The 23,572-nt window shown below is 37.2% G+C and overlaps 1 protein-coding gene across 1 annotated transcript in view; it reads left to right on the forward strand.

The window, feature by feature from the left end:
• Nucleotides 1-1,538: 1,538 nt before the first annotated feature.
• Nucleotides 1,539-23,572, forward strand: part of SVIL (supervillin) — a 186,986-nt gene continuing 164,952 nt past the window's right edge. Inside the window, exon 1 of the mRNA XM_083379415.1 lies at nucleotides 1,539-1,847. The gene's annotated coding sequence lies outside the window, so the exon portion shown is untranslated. The remainder of the gene's footprint in view (nucleotides 1,848-23,572) is intronic.

Below are 23,572 nucleotides of genomic sequence, written 5' to 3' on the forward strand. Positions count from 1 at the left end.
AGCCCAACCTACTGCCCAGGGTGATTATTGGACAGCCAAAATGAATGGTAACTCCCATGTGTGCTGCCTGGGCTCAGAAAAAGCAGTGGATAAGTGCAATAAGTAAGTTCAATTACCATGTGAATGTAGCCAGTGGGATGGATTATCAACTGGACATCCTGTCCTCAATGCCCAACTTTGCTGGGAAACGATGAGGAGGGCCATAGCCGAATCTCTTCTTACGTAGCAAATGGCTTAAAGATCAGAGTTGGCTTAAATTTAATTTTATATGTAGTTTATCCTATGCACAATAATCTTAACAACCGAACACAGATCACCTGAAGTTATCAAATCTGTTTTTGGGACAGGGTCTACTCATTTCTGCAGTTTTCTGCTATTTTTAGAGATGGAACAAATGTATTCTAGGGTAGGTCCTAAAATAGACACAGTACAATTAAATGAAAACAAGAAACATTGCTTTAGTTCAATTCCCTGTAACTGATATGGTCCTCAGCTGCCCAAATTTAGGATTGTGACTCCAGAGTATAGGATTGGAATGGTATATAAATGTTTGAGAAATATAGTTAAGCATGTCTTTTGGCCACCCAGTTACCCCACCCCCAGGTTATATACTTACTGTACATACAGAATTGATACACTACTTTGGATACGAGGGACAAAATAACAGTTTTTACAAAATAATGCAGATTTAACGCATATAGTTTCTAAGAATTAAATTCTTCCAAAGTTGGAATTGGGAAAAGTTAGATTAAGAGTTACAATAGTTCAACTCAGCTATTGTTCATAGTTGAAGGTTATTATACAGGTAATCCTTAATTGACAATTGATCACAATATGTGTGTGTTGAGAAAGACTGGTTCCAAATCACACTATGTAACTCCATGGTTGGAGATAGATTCAATCCTGGATCTTCTTGGTCCTAGTCCAACAGCATCTTTGCCACCACCTTTGTCAAGTCCTGGGATTCCTAAGAGCCTCCTGGAAATTAAGAAATCCTAGAATTTCCTGGATGCCTACTTTAGAAATATTAACCCTTTCTGACTCTGCTGAACTTTTTCAAAGCAGCTAAGCAAGCCAACTTAAAGCCTTTTTAAGATCTCTTTTCCTGAGGCGTAATTCCTAAACGAAAGGGCTTCGGAGGTGAATCTACCCGAGAAGAATTAAGGGGGGGGACTCTCCCAGCGCTAGAAAGCTACTTTCACTAACTGGGAAAGCGCTCTTGACATGCCCCAAAGCAACCCTTTGTTCTCTCCCGACTCGAGGGCTGGGAGCTGCCCAATAAAATTAACCCTCTGGCGGAGTAGCAGCTGATCAGCCTCTCCTTTCTTTCTCTTCCTGATTCAGAGCCGGGAAGGGGGAGACCGGGCGCCCCTGGTCTCCGCCCCCACCGGGAGGAAGCGTTTCCAGCTCTCTCCGCGCTCTGTGCTGTGCTGTGTGGCGGACAAGGGTGCGGCGGAGACGGCAGCCCTCCCCTTCCGTCCCAGTGCGAAGTCACTCCTTGGCGCTCCTGCCCGCCCGGGGTCAGACAGTTCGGAGCTGCTGCTGCCGGCGGTCGGAGCAGCTTCTCCTCCAACCGGGCCAGGTTGGCGGCAGCACCGGCAGTAGCAGCATTTCCTACACCAGCCGAACTTTCCCATTGGGCGCCCGCGCGCCTCCCGCCCCCGCCAGCTGGTCGCGCTCCTTGCCTGCTTAGCCGCCGCCGCCGCTCGCGGTTCGCAGAAGTTTCTCCTTTGTTGGGCAAGTCGCGCGCTTGCCCGTCTTTGGCCAGCTGGGGTCGGGACGCAAGGGGAGCTGGAGCAAGACAGGTGGCGGACGTCCGCGCTCGTTTGGCAGCCAGGGGCACACAGGTAACGTGGCTCTTCCGGCTCAGGGACTTTCTTGCGCTTTTCTTCGCCGCGAGGCGGTAAATAACTCTCCCCCTCAGGAGAAGGAAGAGGCCAGGTTGTGTGCAAAGAGGCCAGGTTGGGGGGAAGGGGAGGCAAAGGTAAAGGTCAAGATGGTTTCGCAAGGCACCGCTGGAGAAACAAGGAAGGTAGTTCGCTCGGAGTGGAGGCTACCGAAGCCCATTGAGAAGTCCACCCTTGGGGGGGGCCAGGGAGGGCTATTATGCATTGCCAGGTAGTGGAATCTCCTCCAGTTGCCGTTCAAAAGCTCCCGGGCTGGAAGCGAAGCTGGTTTCCAGGGCATGAATTGCCTGGCTTCCGGGGACAGTGCACATCCGCCCACTTGCAGAGAAGTAGCTTTGCGCTAAAGAGGTGCTACGGGCGCAATATTATAGCCCTGGTAATTCCATTAATTGCTCTGTTGTGTCTTGCTTTCTGTCAACCAAGTAACAGCAACATGTTCTTGGAAGCCAGCTGACAGCGCGGTGTCGAGTCTCACATGGGATGCCAAGTTTTGTTTGTTTCTGATAGGGAGCGAGCTCCCTTTAATAGGCTTATCAGCGGGTCCAAAGGGGGGGGGGAAATAGCGTAAAAATCCATCCTTCTGCGCAATAGAAGGTGAGGGAAAATATCTCGAGGGTAGCAATGCTGTCTCCCTTCTCCATTTTGAAGTAAATAACAATACATGTTGCTGCCTAAGGCCCCATAAAAACCATTCAACCCAGAGTCTAAAATGATTCATTGCATCAGTGCACAGGCCAGATGAAAGTTAAACAAGCTTCAGTCTGTTTGTTTATATTTTTATCTACTGCTTTGGAGTGTTTTCAATGGGTTTTCTCTTTTCAGCAATTATCTTAAATATAAACTAAGTCCTGTTACAATTTTTGCTTTTGTCCAAGCATCCTTTTGAGATTGTTCTCACTGAATCTAAGGAGACTCTCTTTAAACTTTGCACACTATGTTTTTATAAAACTGGGTAGGTTTTAAACTTAAAGTGCTTTACAAGCTGGCTGTCTTGAATAATAGTAACATTTCCTATTATTCAACTGCAGGGATATATTTGGTTTTATGTTCAGGAACAGAGCAGTGTTAAGAGAAAAGGATTAACTTTCAGGAAAAAGGATACTAAATGTTAAACAAATCTTTGCTTAATATAACATTAGTTATTTTTGGCCATGGATAGATTAAAATTTTTAGAATTCAGTTCATTTTAACTGTATACATAGGCAGATGTACAGAATATTTCAGATTTAAGTTTTAGAAATGCATCCAGCTGCTAAAAAAATGTAATCCAGATAGTTTTTGATTCTGCAGAATGCACAAGCCAGAGTTGGAAAATCTTTAGCCTGACACATTTTCAGCTTGCCTGTTCTGCACAGCAGTCGGACTTCAGAAATGTTTCTTTTGGTGTAAGTAGAAACTTCTTAAAGGATCAAATTCACACTCTTTATCCCCTTTCTTCCCTTAAATAACCTGTAAAGTATCTTTGGCTGACACAAGTTTTTCATTCTGCCTTTCCTAATGCCCATGCTATTTCTTATAGCAGACAACATAAATAAAAGAAGCACAGTGCAATTCCCAAATTCAGAGATAAAACCTTGAAGTATAACTTTTGGTGTGGTGTCCCATAAAAGGATTTAATTTCAACCAGAGATGCCTTCCAAATATGGCCAAAGTCTATCTTTTAGCCTTTTTCATCACTGGCCATGTTGGCTGGTGCTGCTGGGAGTTGCAGTTCAACAATATCATTGTCCTGTTTGGAATAGAGCCAGTGAAATGAAGTGAATGTGGGAAAACTCAGGGTATCTATTTTGTTATAATTAAAAGGACGGCTGATTTGATAAAGGACATACAAACTAAGAAGCTTTGTTTTTTGAAAGGTAAATCTTATCCTGTGTTTCTTTCCAAGACTAAGAATTAGTCAGTTCAATATAGAAACATGTGTTTCTGATTCTCATTTCTTTTAGCTGTAATAATAACAAGAATAAATGCCAATTAAAAATTCTGGGAAAAAAGGGTTTTATCTTCATCTGGAAGCCAACGATGAAAGGGTTTTCGATACATTACTGTAGTTGCCTATCCAAATGTTATTTTTGTATGTATGGCCCACATATTAGCAAATTCTTCAATAAATGCAGACTCCAAAATCTTTCCATATTCTTATTTACCTGTGGCATGACAGGCATGTCTTAAAAGTGAGCAGAGCAGTGAATGACATAAATGCCTAGCCATCCACTTAAAATGTCCTTATAACTCAAGAAGAAAGGAAAAAAGAAACACGCCTGAAAAACAAAAAACTTAGGGAGTATTTACCTAAACTGGTGTTTCCTTGCTGAAGGCTTTCATATGGCCACATTTGTGGCTCTGATAGCATTCAGTGCAAATACATCAAGTAGTGGAAACAGATCCAAATAGTGCAAATAGATCCAAGTAATCTGAAGAAGCTATTTGGATGAAAGCAATGAAACGCTGCAAACCAAAATGGATAAGAAAGTCCAGTTGCCATGGCTCAACCTACAGACATCTTTGCCCGGATGACTGAGAATTGTCAATGATTTCAGTGCAAATAGTTACAGAAATGAAGGAATGATAAACCGCAACCAGAGCTTCCCAAACCTTTTCCTTCATATTACACAAAACCATTTATCAGAAAGCCCTTTTTTTACTCATTGTAAGTAAAATACTGTTTAAATGCCCTTCTTGTAGTTGGACAGTGTCATTGTGGGTTGTTATCCAAAGAAAGACTATTTTTACCCAGTTTTGGGATAATTTAGCCAAGTTTGGGAAGCACTGGGTTAAACTAAAATCTGCAGTTGTGCTAGAAATTGCAGCCGGATCTTCAGGCCAAAGTCCTTTCGGAAGAAGAAAGTCAAGGTTGGTAGGTGAAGAGAATGGTTAGGGAACTAGTTGGCTTTCTCTATAAAACTCTTCCAGGATTAAAGAATATTGGCTTGCTAAATTGTTCAAAAGCAGAGGACAGTTACTGTATACTCTTACTTCTGATGAGGCTAAAGCCCTGGATGATCTTACACTGTATATGTATGTGTGTGCGTGCATGCGTACATAAGCCCGCTTGTCTTCAGTTTTTGACTTCTGGTAACTACATGGACTAGGCCCTGCAGTTTTCTTGGCAAGGTTTTTTCAGAAGTAGTTTGCCATTGCTTCCTTCCTAGGACTGAGAGACAATAACTGGCCCAAGGTCATCCAGCTGTCTTTGTACCTAAGGCAGGACTAGAACTCACAGTCTCCTGGTTTCTAGCATTGTGCCTTAACCACTACATCAAACTGCCTCTCCTATACATTTCAAAGGGCCCCCCCTATCTATTGGGCTTTCTTAAAAGGTAATTTTCAGTGAGAGTAGTTGCAATGAAAGCCCTTTCCATTTTCCCCCCTCATGTATACAGAAGCCTGCAGGCCCTTGGGAATTCACCAGATGTTAAGCCTTATCTTCTTGGAATCTGATGAGAAGTTTGGGATTGGAAAAACTCACAGTGTGAATTGCTGCTATAGCTTTTATCATAACTAATCACACTGTCAGTTAAAACTTGCTGCTCTGGTAAATATCTTCTAAAAGCAAGCCACATGGTTAATGTCATTCATTGTACGTGGCTTAATCTTCAAGCTATAATGTTAACTAATGTCTGAACATTTATATCATCCTCCTTGGTCAGAAAACCATGATCACTTCGTTGAAAAGGACAAATATGTAAAGTTATATGAATGGAAATATTTCTAAATATTTTTACATGTGTTGCTATAAGTTATGCAGAATATTTGCAATGCACAATATTTCATTTGTTTTATATTTTGCTGCTGGACACTGGTGAACTGTTCGTAGGGGTTTGTGTGTGTGTGTGTACTGGTGTTGTTTAGCTGTGAGTAGAAAAGAACTGGGTGTCAGGTTACTAGTTCTTCCCCATGTTAATATCCTGTTTGTTTTGAATCACTTCAGTTTGAACTTCTACAATTACTGTGGTGCTAAGTATAGACTGGGTTGAAGTCTGAATTGTTCAAAACTATTTTGTAAGCAAAGTGTTCTAGCTAAGCTGAATAACATCCAAAAGCAGTGCCTGGAAGTGACAAATGTCATAGTTAAGAATAGTCTCCTATCTACCCTAAGATCTTAATTTTTTTTTAATCATCAGCATTTCAATCTTGTTCATGTTAAATGTTTACCGTACTTAGTTTGGCTGCCCACTTATAGATGGAAATGCAGTCTTAATTACACATTTAATTGTAAATTGGGAAAGATTTACTTATAAGTAACTGACTAAGATGTAAGATTCCTTAATGTCTTACTGAGCAACATAGTGAAAGTGTAATGCAAAGAACTAAAATTTGTGAAGGATTAGAGAAAGCTATTGGTTTTCTGGTGGTTGTCTAGTCATCACTGTATTTCTAAAAGCTGACTGTTAGATACAGTGAACTGAATTTGGTTACTAAATTTGGTCTGGCAAATTTAAATAATATGGGTAAATGAAGCAGTTTGTGCTAGAGGAACAGCTTAGAGTGCAGTAAAAAGACTTTATGGTCTTCATACATTTTAATGCTCTGATCCTGGCTTTTGAAATAATAGCAAACAACTGATTTATAATCTTAAGTTTGTTCCTGCAGATCTTATTTTTTTCTAAAAATTCCATGGTATGATCAAGGTAAGGCAGAGCTACTTCACTTAAGTAATTTTGATAATGGTTCATACAATTTACTTAGAATTGTGGGTTCCTATGAGATTCCAAACCAAGAACTGAAGCTACATAAGTTGAGTTAAACCAATGTGTAGAAACTGAAATGCTTTGCTAAAAGCTATTCTTCAATCTTTCGGTTTTTAACAAAAAGGTATTACTGTTTATAAATGGAATGGATTTAAAGAATGTGTTTGACTATTCTGTTTATATTTAAACAACACGAAGAAAAATCACAGTGTGTTTAAAATTTCTTTGGAAAAACAATCCTCCCTAAAACTTTAGCAACAAAACAGAGTGTATTGATTTTATTTCTGTTTTTGAGATGCAGAAATAAAGACACATCCTGAAGATTCTATAGATTATTTAAGTTGAATATACAGTGATTCTATTTGGAATTAAAATGAGATCTTCTGTCTAAATATCTTGGGATTTTACTGTTCTTAGGGAAGGAAATATTCCAGAAAAAAATGGATGGGAATGCAGATTTTTTTTATTGAAAAGTTTTTCAATACATTTTATCTTTAACAATCCCTCCCCCCACCCCCCACCCAACCCTTCCTAGCCCTCCCTAACCTTCCCCCCTCCCCTTCCCCACTCCCCTTCCCCACTCCCCCATCCCCGACTTCCCAGAGCTAAATACAAGGTATAAAAGTAAAAACAATCATAAACAACCATATGCTAACAACAATAAGCTATTAAGTCTATCGCACTCTAGCTCATATAAAATGACTACAAGCAATACTAATATCACATCAAAACTTATACAAATGCTAAATGAAACTTTTTAGTCCCATATTTGTTCTGGATGTAATCAATCCACTTTTTCCACTCCATAATATAACGTTGTTGCGAATGGTCTTTCAAATAAGCCGATATCTTTGCCATTTCCGCCAGGTCAGAAACTTTTAAAGTCCATTCTTCTATAGTCGGCAGTTCCTCCTGCTTCCAATATTGACCTACTAAAAGTCTTGCTGCCGTAATTAAGTTCAACATCAACTTAGTGTCCACAACAGTAGTATCCGTAATTATGCCCAATAAAAACAATTGTGGACAAAACTTTATCCTTTGCTTAAATATCTTCTGCATATTCCACCAGATTTTAATCCAAAAAGCTTTAACCTTTTTACAGGTCCACCATATATGAAAGTATGTTGCGTCTTCGCCGCCACACCTCCAACATTTAGGCTGATAGTTCGGATACATACTTGCAAGCTTTTTAGGATCTAAATGCCACCTATAAAACATTTTATAAAAGTTCTCTCTTAAATTTTGGGCTTGCATAAATTTTACGTTCCTCACCCAAATCTTTTCCCAAGTATCCATTGTGATAACTTCTTGAATATTCTGAGCCCACTTTATCATGCAGTCTTTAACAAGTCCTGTTTCTGAGTCAATTTCTATCAATGCAAGATATATCCGTTTGATATGTGCTGGACCCTGATTTCTAATTTGCTTTACCAGATTTTCATCAGTCATTGAAAAACCAATTTTCTGATCTTCTTTCCACCTGGCCCATAATTGACCATATTGAAAGCAGGTTTGAACAATCTTCTCTTCTCGTAGAAAAGTATACGGCTTCAAACACCATACGTTCCTCTCCAAACTTAGGATTTCCTTGTATGTAGTCACATCATGTTTAAACCCAACATTTATATTTTCTATTGCGTGTTTCGGTATTGCCCATAAAGGTATCTTGTAATTTAACTTATATCTATACTTTTTCCAAACTCTCAACAAAGCATGTCTAAAAATATGCACCTTAAACACATTATCTATCTTCTTATCATACAATAAATATGCATGCCAGCCAAATAACAAGTCGTGGCCTTCAAGATTTAATAATCTCCCTTGTGTTAAATTAATCCAATCACTTATTGCTGACAAAGCAGCAGCTTCATAGTATAATTTAAAGTTGGGCATTTTGAGACCACCTCTTTCATGCGTGTCCTGCATAATCTTAAATTTAACTCGTGGCCTTTTCCCTGCCCATACAAATTTATTGATACCCTTTTGCCATTCCTCCAAATTTGAGTCCTTTTTAAGAATATTCTTATTTGAAATAAGAATAAAAATTTAGGCAAAACATTCATTTTCACTGCTGCAATTCTTCCCAATAGAGACAATTGTAATTTTTCCCAGCTTTCCAATTCTTTTTGAATTTTTCCCCATAATTTTTCATAATTATTTTTATATAACTTTGCATTTGAGGGTGACAAATACACCCCCAAATATTTAACCCTTTTAACAATCTCAAATCCAGTTAACCCTTCTAAAAGGGCCTTTTGCGATACTGTCATGTTTTTAGCCAATATTTTAGTTTTTTGTATATTAACCTTGAATGCAGAAACCTTCCCATATTGCATTATTATCTCCATCAGGTCCACAACAGAATTTTTTGGCTGAGTCACCGTAACAACCAGATCGTCTGCAAACGCCCTCAATCTATAATCCTGATCTCTAATTTGAATTCCCTTAATTTTTTCCGAATTCCGTATTTTAATCAATAATATCTCCAATGTTAAAACAAATAATAAAGGTGATAACGGACACCCTTGTCTTGTACCCTTTTCAATATTACATACTTCAGTCAAATTATTATTTACTATTATTCGGGCTGTTTGTTTTTGATATAATGCCCTAATTGGTTGTAAGAATTTATCCCCAAAATTCATTTTATCTAATACTTTCATCAAAAAACCCCAATCCAGTTGATCAAAGGCTTTTTCGGCGTCTAGAAAGATCAGCGCCGCAGGGATCTGGTTGTTCCTTTCCAAAAATTCCAACAAGTCTACTATATGCTTCACATTATTTTTCATTTGTCTGCCACTAATAAACCCAGTTTGGTCACCATGAATTATCTGTTGCAAAACCCTCATCAATCTGTTAGCTAAAACCTTAGCAAATATCTTGTAGTCCATGTTCAAAAGTGATATTGGTCTGTAATTTCTTACTTGAGTGACATCCTGATCTTCCTTCGGAATCAGAGAAATAAAAGCAGTTCTCCAAGACGGAGGCACCCCTCCTCCCCTTTGGATTGTCTGAAACAATTCCCTTAATGGCTTTATCATCTCCAATTGTAAATTTTTATATTACACCGCAGTCAGTCCATCCGTGCCTGGCGCTTTATCCACCTTCAATTGTTTAATTGCTAAAATAATTTCTTCTTCTGTTATCAATTGATTAATCTCTTCCTTTTGTTCTTGTGTAAGAACCGGGATGTGAGCGACCAAAGGAACCAGGAATGCAGATTTTTTACCTATAGAAATCAGATGCCATGCACCATTGGCCGACATGCATTTATAAATTATTTTCCAGTAATCAGTGTGTACACTGATCAGGAACAACATAGATATGCTTAAAATATTATTCAAATTCAAATACCAATTAATAAATGGAAATCCTCCTCCATTGATGAAATGGCTGGATTTCCATCTATCCTTTTCCACTCTATCCTTCTTCTGAGATCTCGTCCTTTTTTTAAAAAAAAATTGCATTTTTATCCTGTCCTTCCTCAAGACAGCTCATAGGATCATATGTAGAGATTACTTGAATCTCCAGGCGAAACGAAGATTAAGCTGGGTTTTTCTGGTCCAGGTAGAGCACATTGCATCATAAGGTACAATATTCAGTTGCTGCTTTTCAAATGTTGAGGCTTATACCTGAACATGCAAAACTGGATATGTACACATTCTCTTTTGTGTCTTTTTAAAGTACGTCCAGTTATTTCAGATCAGTAAGTATCCGGTAATTAATATTCAGCAAAATGAATTTAAGGGGAATCTTGCATGTATTAGTAACTGAACTGCTTTCTTTGATGTTGAGGATTAAGCGATTTGTTTTACAATCTCTTGTTGTAGCTACTTGCGCATGGGCTGAAGTAAGGAACAGCTGGAGTGCATGCGCCAGGCTTGAGTTGGCTGCTTGTTACCCTTGCTTCATGGTGTGTGTGCCTCTAAACATGCAGCATTATTTTGGATTATGGCATGCCCAAAAGTGTTTTGCATTTCCCAGCTGTTTCACAATTTTTCTCTGTATAGCACCCTCAGCTGCTTTCACATATGTAATTTCAGCTATGCTGGTGCTCTGATTTCTGTTTCAACCAATTTAATTGCTTATCCGGCTCCTGGTAGAGCAGGCTTATAAATGGCTAGAATAATTTTTTAAAAGTTTATTAATTCTGGAAGTGCTTTTATAATGAGTATGTATTAAGATTTGGCAATCAAAAATGATTTGTCAAATGAGTAATGTTATAATGCAGTACCTATTGCAATATTTAATAGTGTTTGATAGATTACAGTGGCAGACTAAACTGCAAAAACAAGCAACTTAGAAAATACACTTAATTGTCTGGTTAAAGAGAAATGGTAAGCAGGCAAGAAGTTAAATGAAGTATATAGAGCTTCATAGGAACTGATTAGCACCTGTTTTTCAAACATGTGCCTTCAATATAGCAAAGCAGGCAGCACAGATTATGCCTTTAACGCAGTCATGCAAAGAGAAGCCATCAAACAATTTCTTAACAGAATGGACTCTGGTCCCATGCAATAAATAAGAAATCTCTGATTATCAGAAAGGAGAAATTGAGAAGAAGCCGCTAATCCTTAGATATCTTTATAATCAATATGTAGTGACTCTGCTGGACACTGATCTATGACAGTACTGTCTTACTGTATGTCTAAGGATATTTATCCATGTAGTATGACTGTTTTATTATTATCCTTTTCATCTTTTTCTCATCTGTCCAAGCACACTTGGCCAATAAAGAATTCTATTCTATTCTATTCTATTCTATTCTATTCTATTCTATTCTATTCTATTCTATTCTATTCTATTCTATTCTATTCTATTCTATTCTATTCTATTATCAGTGACAAAGATTAGAGTTCTAGATGTTGAGCTATCAACTCCTAATATTGTTCAAAGTTGAGTCTCTTCAACGAGGTTGCTTGATACAAATACTTGGAAACCATATCAGACTCAGCCCTGATGTAAAGAGAGACATATGGGTGCCAGATAATTTTACATAAATTAAAAGCTGGCTCATACATTATCATGTTTGCAATTAGTTGTAAATAATAAGGTTAACACCTTGTGTGAACACCATAAATCAGTCAGCCATAAGGCAGGAGAGGTATTCATATCTAGATGGAGTTGTTTGATTTCATAAATGTCAAATTGCTCTTTTCAATCTTCTGTCTTGCTAAGCTCAGTTAAGTATGGGATGTTTTTCAAAATCCCATCTTAATCAGTCCTCCAATTAAGGAGTGATGATAAAAAGTGGCAGGAAAATGAAGCTTTTCCATTACAGAAAGCATTATGAAAAGTTGGAGATCTAAAACATACTTTTTCTTGTCTACAACTATCTGAACTGTATCCACTACTGTCTGCTTGTGGAAAAGAGGTTGGGGAGGTAATGAAATTTTGCCAGTTCTTAGTACACTTATGGCTTATGGTGTGCTAAATAATACCAGAGGAAGTGGAATGCTCCTAATATTATTTTAAGTAGCAATTATTCTGAGTTTGAAAAGAGTTGTTACTACTTTTCTGGACTCTTTGGGGTTTGAAACTGGAGTTCTGAATTCAGAATAAGTCTGAATTTGGAAGGGCTCCGGAATGAGACATTTCAACCTCAACATGTTTCAGATTCAAAATATTGAGACACTCTGAATTGTGAAATGCTTAAACTATCTGTAAACAAATTTGGCTGGGTTGGAGGCTGACTAGATGAAGCATACTATGTAAATAGTGTGACACAGTAAAGTCATGTGAAATCTTTAGTATTCTCTGAGCTTGGTTGTTTGCTTGCAGATATTTTATTACCCAGCCAGGTAATATCATCAGTGATGCGAACCTGGTTGGGTAATAAAATGTCTGCAAGCAAACAGCCAAGCTTATAGAGCACAAAGGATTCCAGAGTTAAACCCTGAGCCAGAAATATTCTTTATTGGAACATTATATTTCTGCCTTTTCTTTTACACACAGTTGAACTTAAGTTTCTGAAGTGCTTCATACTGGAGGAAGAGAGAGATTTTAGTCTGTAGTGGCAACAAAACCCCCAGGATTTTGGCATCATCTTTCCTATCTCAGTCTTTCCCAGTTAATTGATAAAAAAGAGAGTGTGTAGCACTGTTAACCTATATGCTCAATCTTGCTGGAGCTGCTGGTTGTCCATCTGTCTGTCTGTCTGTCTGTCTGTCTGTCTGTCTGTCTGTCTATCTATCTATCTATCTATCTATCTATCTATCTATCTATCTATCTATCTATCTATCTATCTATCAATGTATCTATCAATGTATCTATCAATGTATCTATTTATCCTTTATTACTTTATAAGTACCGTAACTCAAATGGTGAACATGAATAATACTCCTTCCTCCTACTGTTTTCGCCACAACAGCTCAGCTGGTTTTCATGCTGAAGGTGGGACTGGAACTCCATCTCCTGGTTTCTTACCTGATCATTAACCACTAAATTAAGTTGACTTCCTATTATGGATGAAATGCATCTTGTACTTGGAACAGCCTTTTAAGTTTTATTTCTTTCTTATTTGGGAGTCTTGACCCAAATAAGATCTAAAGACTTAGCATCAGCCTGAACTTAACATGTGGTATTTTATAATTCAAAAGCTCGTTTCCTCTGCTGTCTCTAGCACAGGCCTAAGCTTCTGTGTATTTTTTTTTCATTTGTATACATATTCTGGAACTGCCTCCAGAGAGTTTATTGTAATTATTTACTTATTGCAGTGAAATGACATCTCTGTTCTTACTCAAGAAATGTTGATTGAGTTGCCTATCTTAGTATTTTGGAAGGAAATACTTTATGGGTGACTATTGTAGAAATCTCTCACTCATGACTATTTAACCAACATTCTTGATATTTTATTGGGAAAGATACATTTGTGAACAGCTGGTATTTGTCCATTGGGCAACATAGTTATGAGCCAATTTTATTCAGAAATTAGTTGTACAAAACTTCTCGTTGCAAAACAGCAGAAACTTTTCATTTAGCAGTCAGCAGTTCCTAATTGCTTTGAATACTCTTCAAATATAACTATTTAAGAAATGAGATAAAAAGCATTACAACACTTACAAGAGGAAATAGGTTAAAATTTATGCCAAAAGCTTAGCATGACTAAAATTACAACAACATAAATTTAGAAATGTATATAAAGAACAGTAAAACTCAAGAAAAATCTTTCAGAATAAGTACCAGCAAAACTATATTTTAAATATTAATGGATTCACAGTAGGAGTTTTCATTTTTACCAAAATTCAGAAATAATCCTTCTCAATATCTTCCTGCAGTACGTTTTCAGTCTTTGTGACTGGATGTTAAGGTTATCTGTTAATATTGCTTCTTTGAATTCCTGTAAGCTTATATCACCAGTTCATATCACCAAGGATAATGCAGATACTCCTCATTTAATGACCGGTTGCTTAGCAATTGTTCAAAGTTACAATGAACCTTCCTGGAGTACTTAAAACCTGTTTTTAAGTGATGATGGCTGTGCTTCCCCCTCCAATGTCATGTATTCGTATTTTGGGCCTTGGCAAGTGGCTCGTATTTACAGTCATTTGTCTGCAATTTTGGGGGGGTTTCCAGAATTTACTTCTGGTCTTGAGCAAAACATGTCCATCGGGGAAAATGGACTTATATAACAACCATGACATTCATGTAAGGTCATAAAATAGAGAGTGATCACAAGGTGACCCGCTTAACAACCACCATGACTTAACTGTAAATCATTTATGGTCATATGTTGAGAACTACCTGTATTTAGCTACCTTTTTGGATTGCCTTTAACTTTTTCAACAGCAGGAGCATCAATAACAACAATAACAACAACAACAATAAGTTGGAAGGGACCTTGGAGGTCATCTAGTCCAACCCCCTGCTCAGGCAGGAAACCCTATACCATTTCAGGCAAATGGCTGTCCAGTCTCTTCTTAAAAACCTCCAGTGTTGGAGCATTCACCACCTCTGGAGGCAGGTTGTTCCACTGGTTAATTGTTCTAACTGTCAGGAAGTTTCTCCTTAGTTCTAGGTTGCTTCTCTTCCTGGTTAGTTTCCATCTGTTGCTTCTTGTCTTTGCATATCAGGTCCAAAAACAACTTCATTATTGAAGGGGGTGCAATGGCTCAATGGTTAAAGATGCTGAGCTTATCAGCTGGACAGCACAGGTTCAAGACCCGAGTGCCATGTGACAGGGTGAGCTCCCGTTCCTGCCTCAGTTCCTACCCACCTAGCAGTTCAAAAGCATGAAACTACCAAGTAGATAAATAGATACCACTTTGGTGGGAACGTAACAGCACTCCATTCGCCTCAGCGTATAGTCATGCCTAGCCACATGATCATGAGAATGTCTTTGAACTACACCAGCTCCCTCAACTAGGAAACAGAGATAAGCACCGCCCCCTAGAGTTGGATATGACTCTACATTTATCTTTTGTAGTTCTTTTTGGAATGCCTTTAGGTTTTCTTTTTTTAAAAAAAAATCCATTTATATCCCGCCCTTCTCCAAAGATTCAGGGCGGCTTACAAGTTTAGCAGTAGCCTTTATTCTATGTATATGCCTGCTTATTAGGGCTTTCACACACACCCCAAGCGGCATTATTACAAAGTCAGCTTATTGCCCCCAACCATCTGGGTCCTCATTTTACCTACCTCGGAAGGATGGAAGGTTGAGTCAACCTTGAGCCTGGTGGGACTCGAACCTGCACTAATTGCAGGCAGCTGGTGTTACTTAAGGAGGCATTAGCCCACTGCTCCACCAAGGCTCTAAATATGATTGCAATGCAGTTTGGTTTTATTTTACATCAGGGGTCTTCAAACTTGTCCCTTTTATGACTTGCTGAAGTCCACAAAGTATTCTTCCCAAATTTTGTCCAGCATCATTACTCTAAGGCATTTATTTTTCTGCATTCTATCTTTCCATTAATCTAGGTTTCATTTTCACATGATATTGCTTGGAACACTTTGGGCTTATCTTTTTGTCAGTATGTATTAATACATTTATTGCCATGCATTTAACAGATTATAAACTTTAATTTTAAAAATAATAATAATGTGAGCCCTATGTAACTAGCCACTATTTTCAAATACATAGTTTTCTTTTTTTAAAAAAAACTCTAACAAATGAACACAAATACCCTCATACAAATGCAATGCTTCACAATTTGTAAAATTGTTTCATTCATTCATTCATTCATTCATTGAATTTATACTCATATCTATCTGCTTGACAATGATGGTGTGGGTTACATTAGTAAAAATATCTATTGCATTAATAAAATTGATATGTAGATCAATAACATGCTTTAAATAATTTTGCTATTACTGTAATTATTAAAAGCTTGTTACAAGAAACCTGTTTATATTCACTTTCTAGGATATTTTAAATTCTGTATAGCAGATAGTTGAATCTCTGGCAGCTGAGCTATCTTCTGAAAAGGCAAATTAATGCTCATTGGGGAATTCTGGGAAGTGAAATCCACACATCTTAAAGTTGTCAAGCTTGAGAAACATTGCCATAGATAGATAGGTTCTAAGCTGTTTAAGGTTTTATACATCACTGATCCTTACTTTGAATTATACAGTGTTAGTTTTCTATAGGAATCGTATCATCTCTGTATTTTGCACTTGTCAATATGATCCGCAGTGACCATAGTAGTTGCAATGCTCCTGTTTCCACCTCTCTTCAGTCATCCCTGATAGATCTTAATTGGGGTATAAAACTGCATCTCTATAGATTTTAATATTAGCCAGCATTTCCCTTGTGACCATTTGCAATTGGTGTCAAATGTAAGAGTGAAAACATGCATCCATCATCAAGCCTTGTTGATTGTGAATTCTGGGGACACATTCTGGGAATGGCCAGAGTGGGAAAGATTCATGTCACTTGGCAGTTATTCACTAGACTTGAGCCAGATATCTTTTCCAATTATACCTAGATATGCCATAGATTGAATCCAATAATCTTCATTCAAAGAATATGATCTATCATTGAACTGTAGTCAATACTATTTGAATAACCATGTGATAAATGGATGAAGCTACTTTTTCAGCTTTGATTATATTTTGTTGTTTTTTTTGTTATATGCCACTGATTACCTTGCGTTTCTCTTCCTCTATTTGCTTTTTCTTTACATGCACATATGTGCTTATTCTCTTCTCCCCTATCTAGTAAATAGAAATGCCCTGAGCAAAGTAAAACCAAATACAAGCTCAAGAAAATAAATTTAGAATTCATTGGGTATTTAGTTACACCCATGAACTGAGCAGATGATATGCTTCAGTAGACAAAAATCCTACTCTGGACTTGTTCTATTTATTTATTTGGATATTGATTGTGCTTTGAATAGAATCAGTTCTGGACTGGAGGATGTTTGTGGTTCACGGTTTGACTCCCTCTTAGAAAATTTAAATAGTCTAAAACATGGATTTTAGAAGTAAAATTTAGATTTTAGATTTTAAAGAAAACAATAAATGTTCAGTGAATTGGGCCAATTGTTTATTGAATCCAAATCCCAATGATGTACGTAAGTAGAATTGCATCATTAAATAAGGTGAATTTGCATCCATGTTCATTACTATTGAGCTATCTTGCTGGAGTATGTCATAACTCCTGTCTGCATCTTGCTATTGCGTGAAATGCTTACTGTACCCTTGGGTAGTGCTGTATCCTGATAGTGAAAAAAGAGACTATCAAGAATAATATATTGAAACTTTAGGTTGTATGAATTATTTATTTGCTTTCTGCTCATTAATTAGAGGATATTTGAGTTTCCTAGAAGCACATTGAATAAGAAAGAATTCTGATTCAAGCCACAAGTTGTTGGTGAATCTATATCCAGATGGACCTCCAGCCACTTAGATGGGGTTTCCTGGCATTTCCTTCCTTATTCATTTTAACCATGTGTTTGTATTGTGTGATGTGATGTCCCACTCTGATGTCTTAAATGCCAGTTTCACAATCTTTGGATGTTAGCTTTTCAGACTACAATTATAGAAGCTGTAATTCAAATTTTGGAGTGCTCTATTTTGTCATATCTTGAAAGTATCTAAGGATGATAAAGATCAACCAGAATTTCTCCAACTATTTGATTATTTCTATTTTTCTTTTAGAAAAACCACATTCAGAGCATACTAAATTGGGAGTAAAAGTCTGGTTTTTTAAAATTAAAAACTCATGAAATCTGACTAGCTCGTGAATTATGTTGCATAATATTGGACTTAATAGCCTGAGGATTAATATTTCTGTATCTTACATTATTTTTCCCACAAATATCTCCATTGTTTTCCAGAATAGGTGAGCATTGTGTGGGTCTAAGTCATTCTAGCAGCAGCTGTCAGAGTTATGTTAGCGCTGTGTTTTTCAACGTTTAAAATATTAAGACTAGATCTAATGCATGGAGTAAATTCATATTAATAATGTTAGTCTTACCTGAATTCTGGAAAGATATTATCATGATGCTTTAATTATTACCCAGGTTTCTGCCTATATGGTACTCATTTAAATGCTCCTAGGACATAGTAGAGTCAGTATTGTTTTGAAGGAAGTCTCAAAAAAGAAATATTTCCTCCTGGGAAAAGATATACCTACTCTTCTACTGTAATTCAGAAAAAGACATCATTTATATGCCTATCAAATGAATATTTATTTCTTCCCTCTGAACTTGGAACAATTTTTACAGTTGAAAATCTAGATTTGGGTACATTACAGTCTGATCATGCACTATAGGAAATCTTCAGTTTATGGCCATTTGTTCAGTTAACATCCAAAGTTTACTACACTACTGGAAAAAATCCAGTCCTTGTACTTATTACCAGTTCTCACACATACAACTGTTCTGCCCATGTTCATGTGATCTCAGTTAGGGTGTTTGGCAGCTGGCTCACATTTATGAGCGCTGGCAGTGTTCTGTGGTCATGGGATCACGATTTATGACCTTTTTGCCAATTTCCAGAAAAATATACCCATTCAGAAGAATGAGTTGGTGCTTAATGGTGGTAAAATTGGATCCAACTCTGCTTACGAGCACAATGATGAACCTTCTGGCCCTAATTGTGATTACAAGTAGAGGTCTAGCCCGTATTTCAATTTTCTCTTCTTGTTTTAACAGCTGTGTTGATTCCTTTTCTTCACATTATTTTAATTCTAATTTGAAGTGCCTTGAGATTGCCCATTTTCTTTGTCTGTTCATGCTTTATTCCTTTTTGGTCATGGAAGAATCTCAGATAAAATTTCTCTATGGAAAGGAATCCATCAACTTGGTATTTCTTGAAAACATGTAACTTTTCTAAAGCCAGCTTTCTGATCTTTCTTAATTGATTAAACTTGAAAGAATACAGTCTGCCTTGAGGGACACATGCCTGGTTTAGCTTCAGTGGTAATGAAGATTTAGGAGGTTGGATAAAATTCAGGAAAAAGATTTCCCAGAATACAAAAAAAGGGTGCTCTGTAGAAAATGTTTGACAGCTGAGTAAACAAATTTATGAAAACCCACCCAAGCTCTCTTCCCTCTTTGCTGCTAACTAGTTCTGGTCTTCTAATCATTGCATTTCTTGGCTGAATATTAGCTTTCAATAGCAAGATCTGAAATATTGTTCAAATTTTAAGAGGTATGGCCTAAAACTGGTCTTGTTTTTTTTTCTTGTGCTACCCTCCACATAAGAAAAGGTATTGAGTGTACAGTGGTTTTCAACTTTTTGAGAAAGACAGTTGGTAATAGAGAATATTTGTAGTTCATGACTGAACTGTGGTGTCCTTGCTGCTCTCTGAGCTTGGTGGTTTTCTTGCAGACATTTCATCAAACTAGGTAACATCACCTGATGATGTTAATCTAGTTTGGTAATGAAATGTCTGCAAGAAAACCACCAAGCTTAGAAAGCAGCAAGGACACCACAAAGACAGTTTGTTCTTCTGCTCTTTATAATTTGCGTATTACGTTTTTAAAAAATTACTCCATGGTCTGTTCAAGTCATAAATTATTTATTTAATCAATTTATGAACCATACAATCACCTAGAAACTCTAGGTGGCTCTACCTTCTATCTATAGTTACTGCTTTTTGTGGTGGTATATGATAAAAATATAAAATTAAAGAGCAAATGAATGTTTTCCTGAACTTAATGAGGAAAGTTCTCTGGTCTAAAGCAAGTTGTGAGACCATTGGTTCATCCTTTCCCTAATCCTTTTGGAATTTTTCAAGAACCGAGGCCATCATTTCCTGTTGAGATGTTTATTTTCTATACTATATTTACGTGCTTAGAAGTGGGAAAAGATGTTTTTAAAGGAGGAGCAGATTCTTCTGTTTCAGTTATTAATATGTAGTGAAAGAACCGAAATCCTCAATAAAGCAGACAGAAATGAAAATAGTTGATCAAAGTCAGCCAGGAATCAGAGAAAGGTCAGGGTATAAATAAAAAATTTGGAAGGAGCCATTAACATACCATAGATCTCGGAGTCTTAGTAGACAATCACTTCAATATGAGCCAGCAGTGTGCTGCAGCTGACAAAAAAGCCAACACAGTGCTAGGCTGCATTAACAGAGGGATAGAATCAAGATCAAGTGAAGTACTAATACTTTACAATGCCTTGGTAAGGCCACACCTGGAATACTGCATCCAGTTTTGGTCACCACGATGTAAAAAAGATGTCGAGACTCTAGAAAGAATACAGAGAAGAGCAACAAAGATGATTGGGGGACTGGAGGCTAAAACATATAGGGAACGGTTGCTGGAATTGGGTATGTGTAGTTTAATGAAGAGAAGGGTGAGGGGTGACATGATATCAGTGTTCCAATATCTCAGGGGCTGCCACAAAGAAGAGGGAGCCAAGCTATTCTCCAAAGCACCTGAAAGCAGGACAAGAAGCAACGGATGGAAACTAGTCAAGGAGAGAAGCAAACTAGAACTAAGGAGAAACTTCCTGACAGTTAGAACATACCAATATTTTTTTTAAAAAAAAACATCCAGAATTTTCTTAGCTTAGAAAGATGATGATGATGATAGTAATAATGAGGAGGAGGAGGAGGAGGAGGAGGAGGAAATGACTATGGAGGTCATCTACTCCAACCCCCTGCTCAGGCAGGAAACCCTGAGCAAATGGCTGTCCAGTCTCTTCTTAAAAACTTCCAGTGTTGGAGCATTCACCACTTCTGGAGGCAGGTTGTTCCACTGGTTGATTGTTCTAACTGTCAGGAAGTTTCTCCTTAGTTCTAGGTTGCTTTTCTCCTTGACTAGTTTCCATCTGTTACTTCTTGTCCTGCCTTCAGGTGCTTTGGAGAATAGCTTGATTCCCTCTTCTTTGTGCAACCCAGGTTTGTAAGTGAAAAGGTAATGTTTTAAAGAAAAGTGGAGTCTAGCCACTGGTGGGATTCTAATATGTGAATAACCGGTTCTCTGTTTGGGTACGCTTCCAGAAGTCCATTCTGGGCAACAAAAAATTAGCTACTGGTTCTGTCGAAGTGGTGCTAACCGACTGAATACCACCACTGAGTCTAGCAGATTATTCTGGCTTGTTCACTGATGAGTTTATTGTAAATATGGCTCCTTGAATTTGTGTCTAATGAGAACTTGTAGTTACTTGAAAGTTAAAAGTTGCTTTTAGTCTCATCCTTGCCATCACAGACGTGCATAAACCTAAGGCATGTTCTGATTCATTTAATGCAGGACTATAAGTTTATGCATCATCCTTGACTAATGTTTCAAGGATGGGTCAACTGAATAAAGCTGCAATTGATAGAAGTAACAAGTATTTTGAATACTATCAATACAACTTCTGATAGTATACGCATGAATAGCAAGAGTCTTGTTTTTGCACTTCACAAGGCACATAAAGATTATATTTGAATTTTGTGAAAAAAAATGCCAGTGGAGTTTGCTTCTTGTGTAAATGTGATTTTTCTGTTGCAGTGATTATTATATCACTAGAGTAGGTTTCAAAACATAGGTTTCAAAAAGGCAACTATATCATAGGATCTTAGAGGATGATACTGAAAATAGACGAAGGCATTGAAAGTTGTGTTATCAAGGAAAATAGGTTTCTCAGTTATGTGATTAAATTTCGTATCTGGCTAAAATCTTAGTGTTTTGATTCTATGTTTGACTGTATTTTGTTTAGGGACACATCAGCATCATAAGAAAAACATAGGTTTTATTCAGACTTGCTTTCACCTCCAGCATCTCAATGTAGATTTTCTTGACTTCGCTTAGGCTTTCAACTAAATTCAACTGATTCTAGATATTTGGCATGAGTTTTCTTACCTTAATTTTCAGAGAGAAGAAAGGGGATTACTTTTGCAAAGTTGCAACCACTGAGGTGCCTTTCCCATGAAGCATTAAATGTATTATAATCTTATACAAATAGACCTGAGTGACAGACATTTCTAGTTCTTGAATTTGGAATTTAGGGTATGCAGCTGGTAAATTCATTGCTTACAGGATTAATTTTTGGCAGTCTTAGACAAAAGAAAATATCTTCAGGCAAAATATATAAATGGTAATATTTACAAATGCTTTTTGTAGCAGCAGAGCCAAGCCTATAGAATGAAAGTTGAAAGGTCTCAAATAATCTTACCTGTAAGTTCCCCTGGTGTACAAATGCCACCTTTCTGCCTTAGTATAGCTTTTTTTTTATCGCTCTCTGTCTATGTCATCTTATCTGGCATCCTTCCCCTAATTTGTATGAAAGATAACAAGGTATCTACAGTCTGCACTGCTTTACTGATGAATATGTAAACGTGGAAATAATGAAATAATGGTCATATCTCCACCTAGTGGGCACACAGCATTGAAGATTCAGTATTTCTTTATCTCTGTTTTGAAATGATATAGAGTAGACAATTCCTATAAGAGATAAAGAAAATGAAACTTTATTGATTTTTTTAAAAAAGAACTTCATTTGTTAATTTAATTTAATTTAATTTAATAACATTTATATACCGCCCTTCTCCCTGAGGACTCAGGGCGGTTCACAGGGCAGAATAAAATAGTTAACATAGAGCCATCCCCTATTAAAGGAAAGAAAGGTGGAATTCCTTAATAAAACAACTGTTTTCAAATAACAGAATAACACAGTTGGAAGGGACCTTTGAGGTATTCTAGTCCAACCCCGTGCTTAAGTAGGAAACTCCATACCATTTCAGACAAATGGTTGTCTGATTTCTTCTTGAAAACCTCCAGTGTTGGAGCATCCATAATTTCTGGAGGCAAGTCATTCCACTGATTAATTGTTCTAACTGTTAGGAAATTTCTCCTTAATTCTCGGTTGGTTCTTTTCTTGATTAGTGTCCATTAGTTAAATGAATTAACAGGAAAAAACATCTAAAACAAGGAACAAGAGATGATAAGATCATGTTGGTCCTCTAGAAACTGCTCTTTTGCCATTCAGCTCGGGATCTTACAGAATTCTTAGCTTATAAAGGAAAACATATTATTGAATGTTCTAAGGTTATATTCATGAACCTAATAAAATCTATGACAAATATGGATTTATAATTATGCACTATTTTGTACACAGTCAGGAGAGGGAAAAGGCATATCTGCACACAAAGAAAAATAAAAGTCTAATGCAGTATCATTTTCTGTTACTACAGAAACAACCTAAATATTAATGCAAAATCTTCTGTTCCTTTCTTCTGAATTTCTCACAGCTTTGGGGGATAATGCCAGGTATTTACCCGGGCTGTTAGGAAAATGATACACCATTTTTCCTAGTTCAAATATGACAATTTTTTGCTCCAAGTTCTGTCTTTGTCTTTTAAAAATAACAAAACTTTTTATTTATCAAGGAGGGTATCTCCTGAAACTACGTGTTAAAAGCTATGCCTGAATGAAGGTATCCATTCAACTTCTGATGCCATGTTGCATTTAGTTTTAGGAATGAAGTGATGCTCAACTCACAAACATTTGATTAGCAACTGCTTAAATTTACAGCAGAACTGAAAAAAAGTGACTTACAACTGGTCCTCGCATTTATGACCATTGAAGCATCCTCATTTAT

This window comes from Vipera ursinii (assembly GCF_947247035.1).
Source record: "Vipera ursinii genome assembly, chromosome: Z".
Classification (NCBI taxonomy): Eukaryota; Metazoa; Chordata; class Lepidosauria; order Squamata; family Viperidae; genus Vipera; species Vipera ursinii.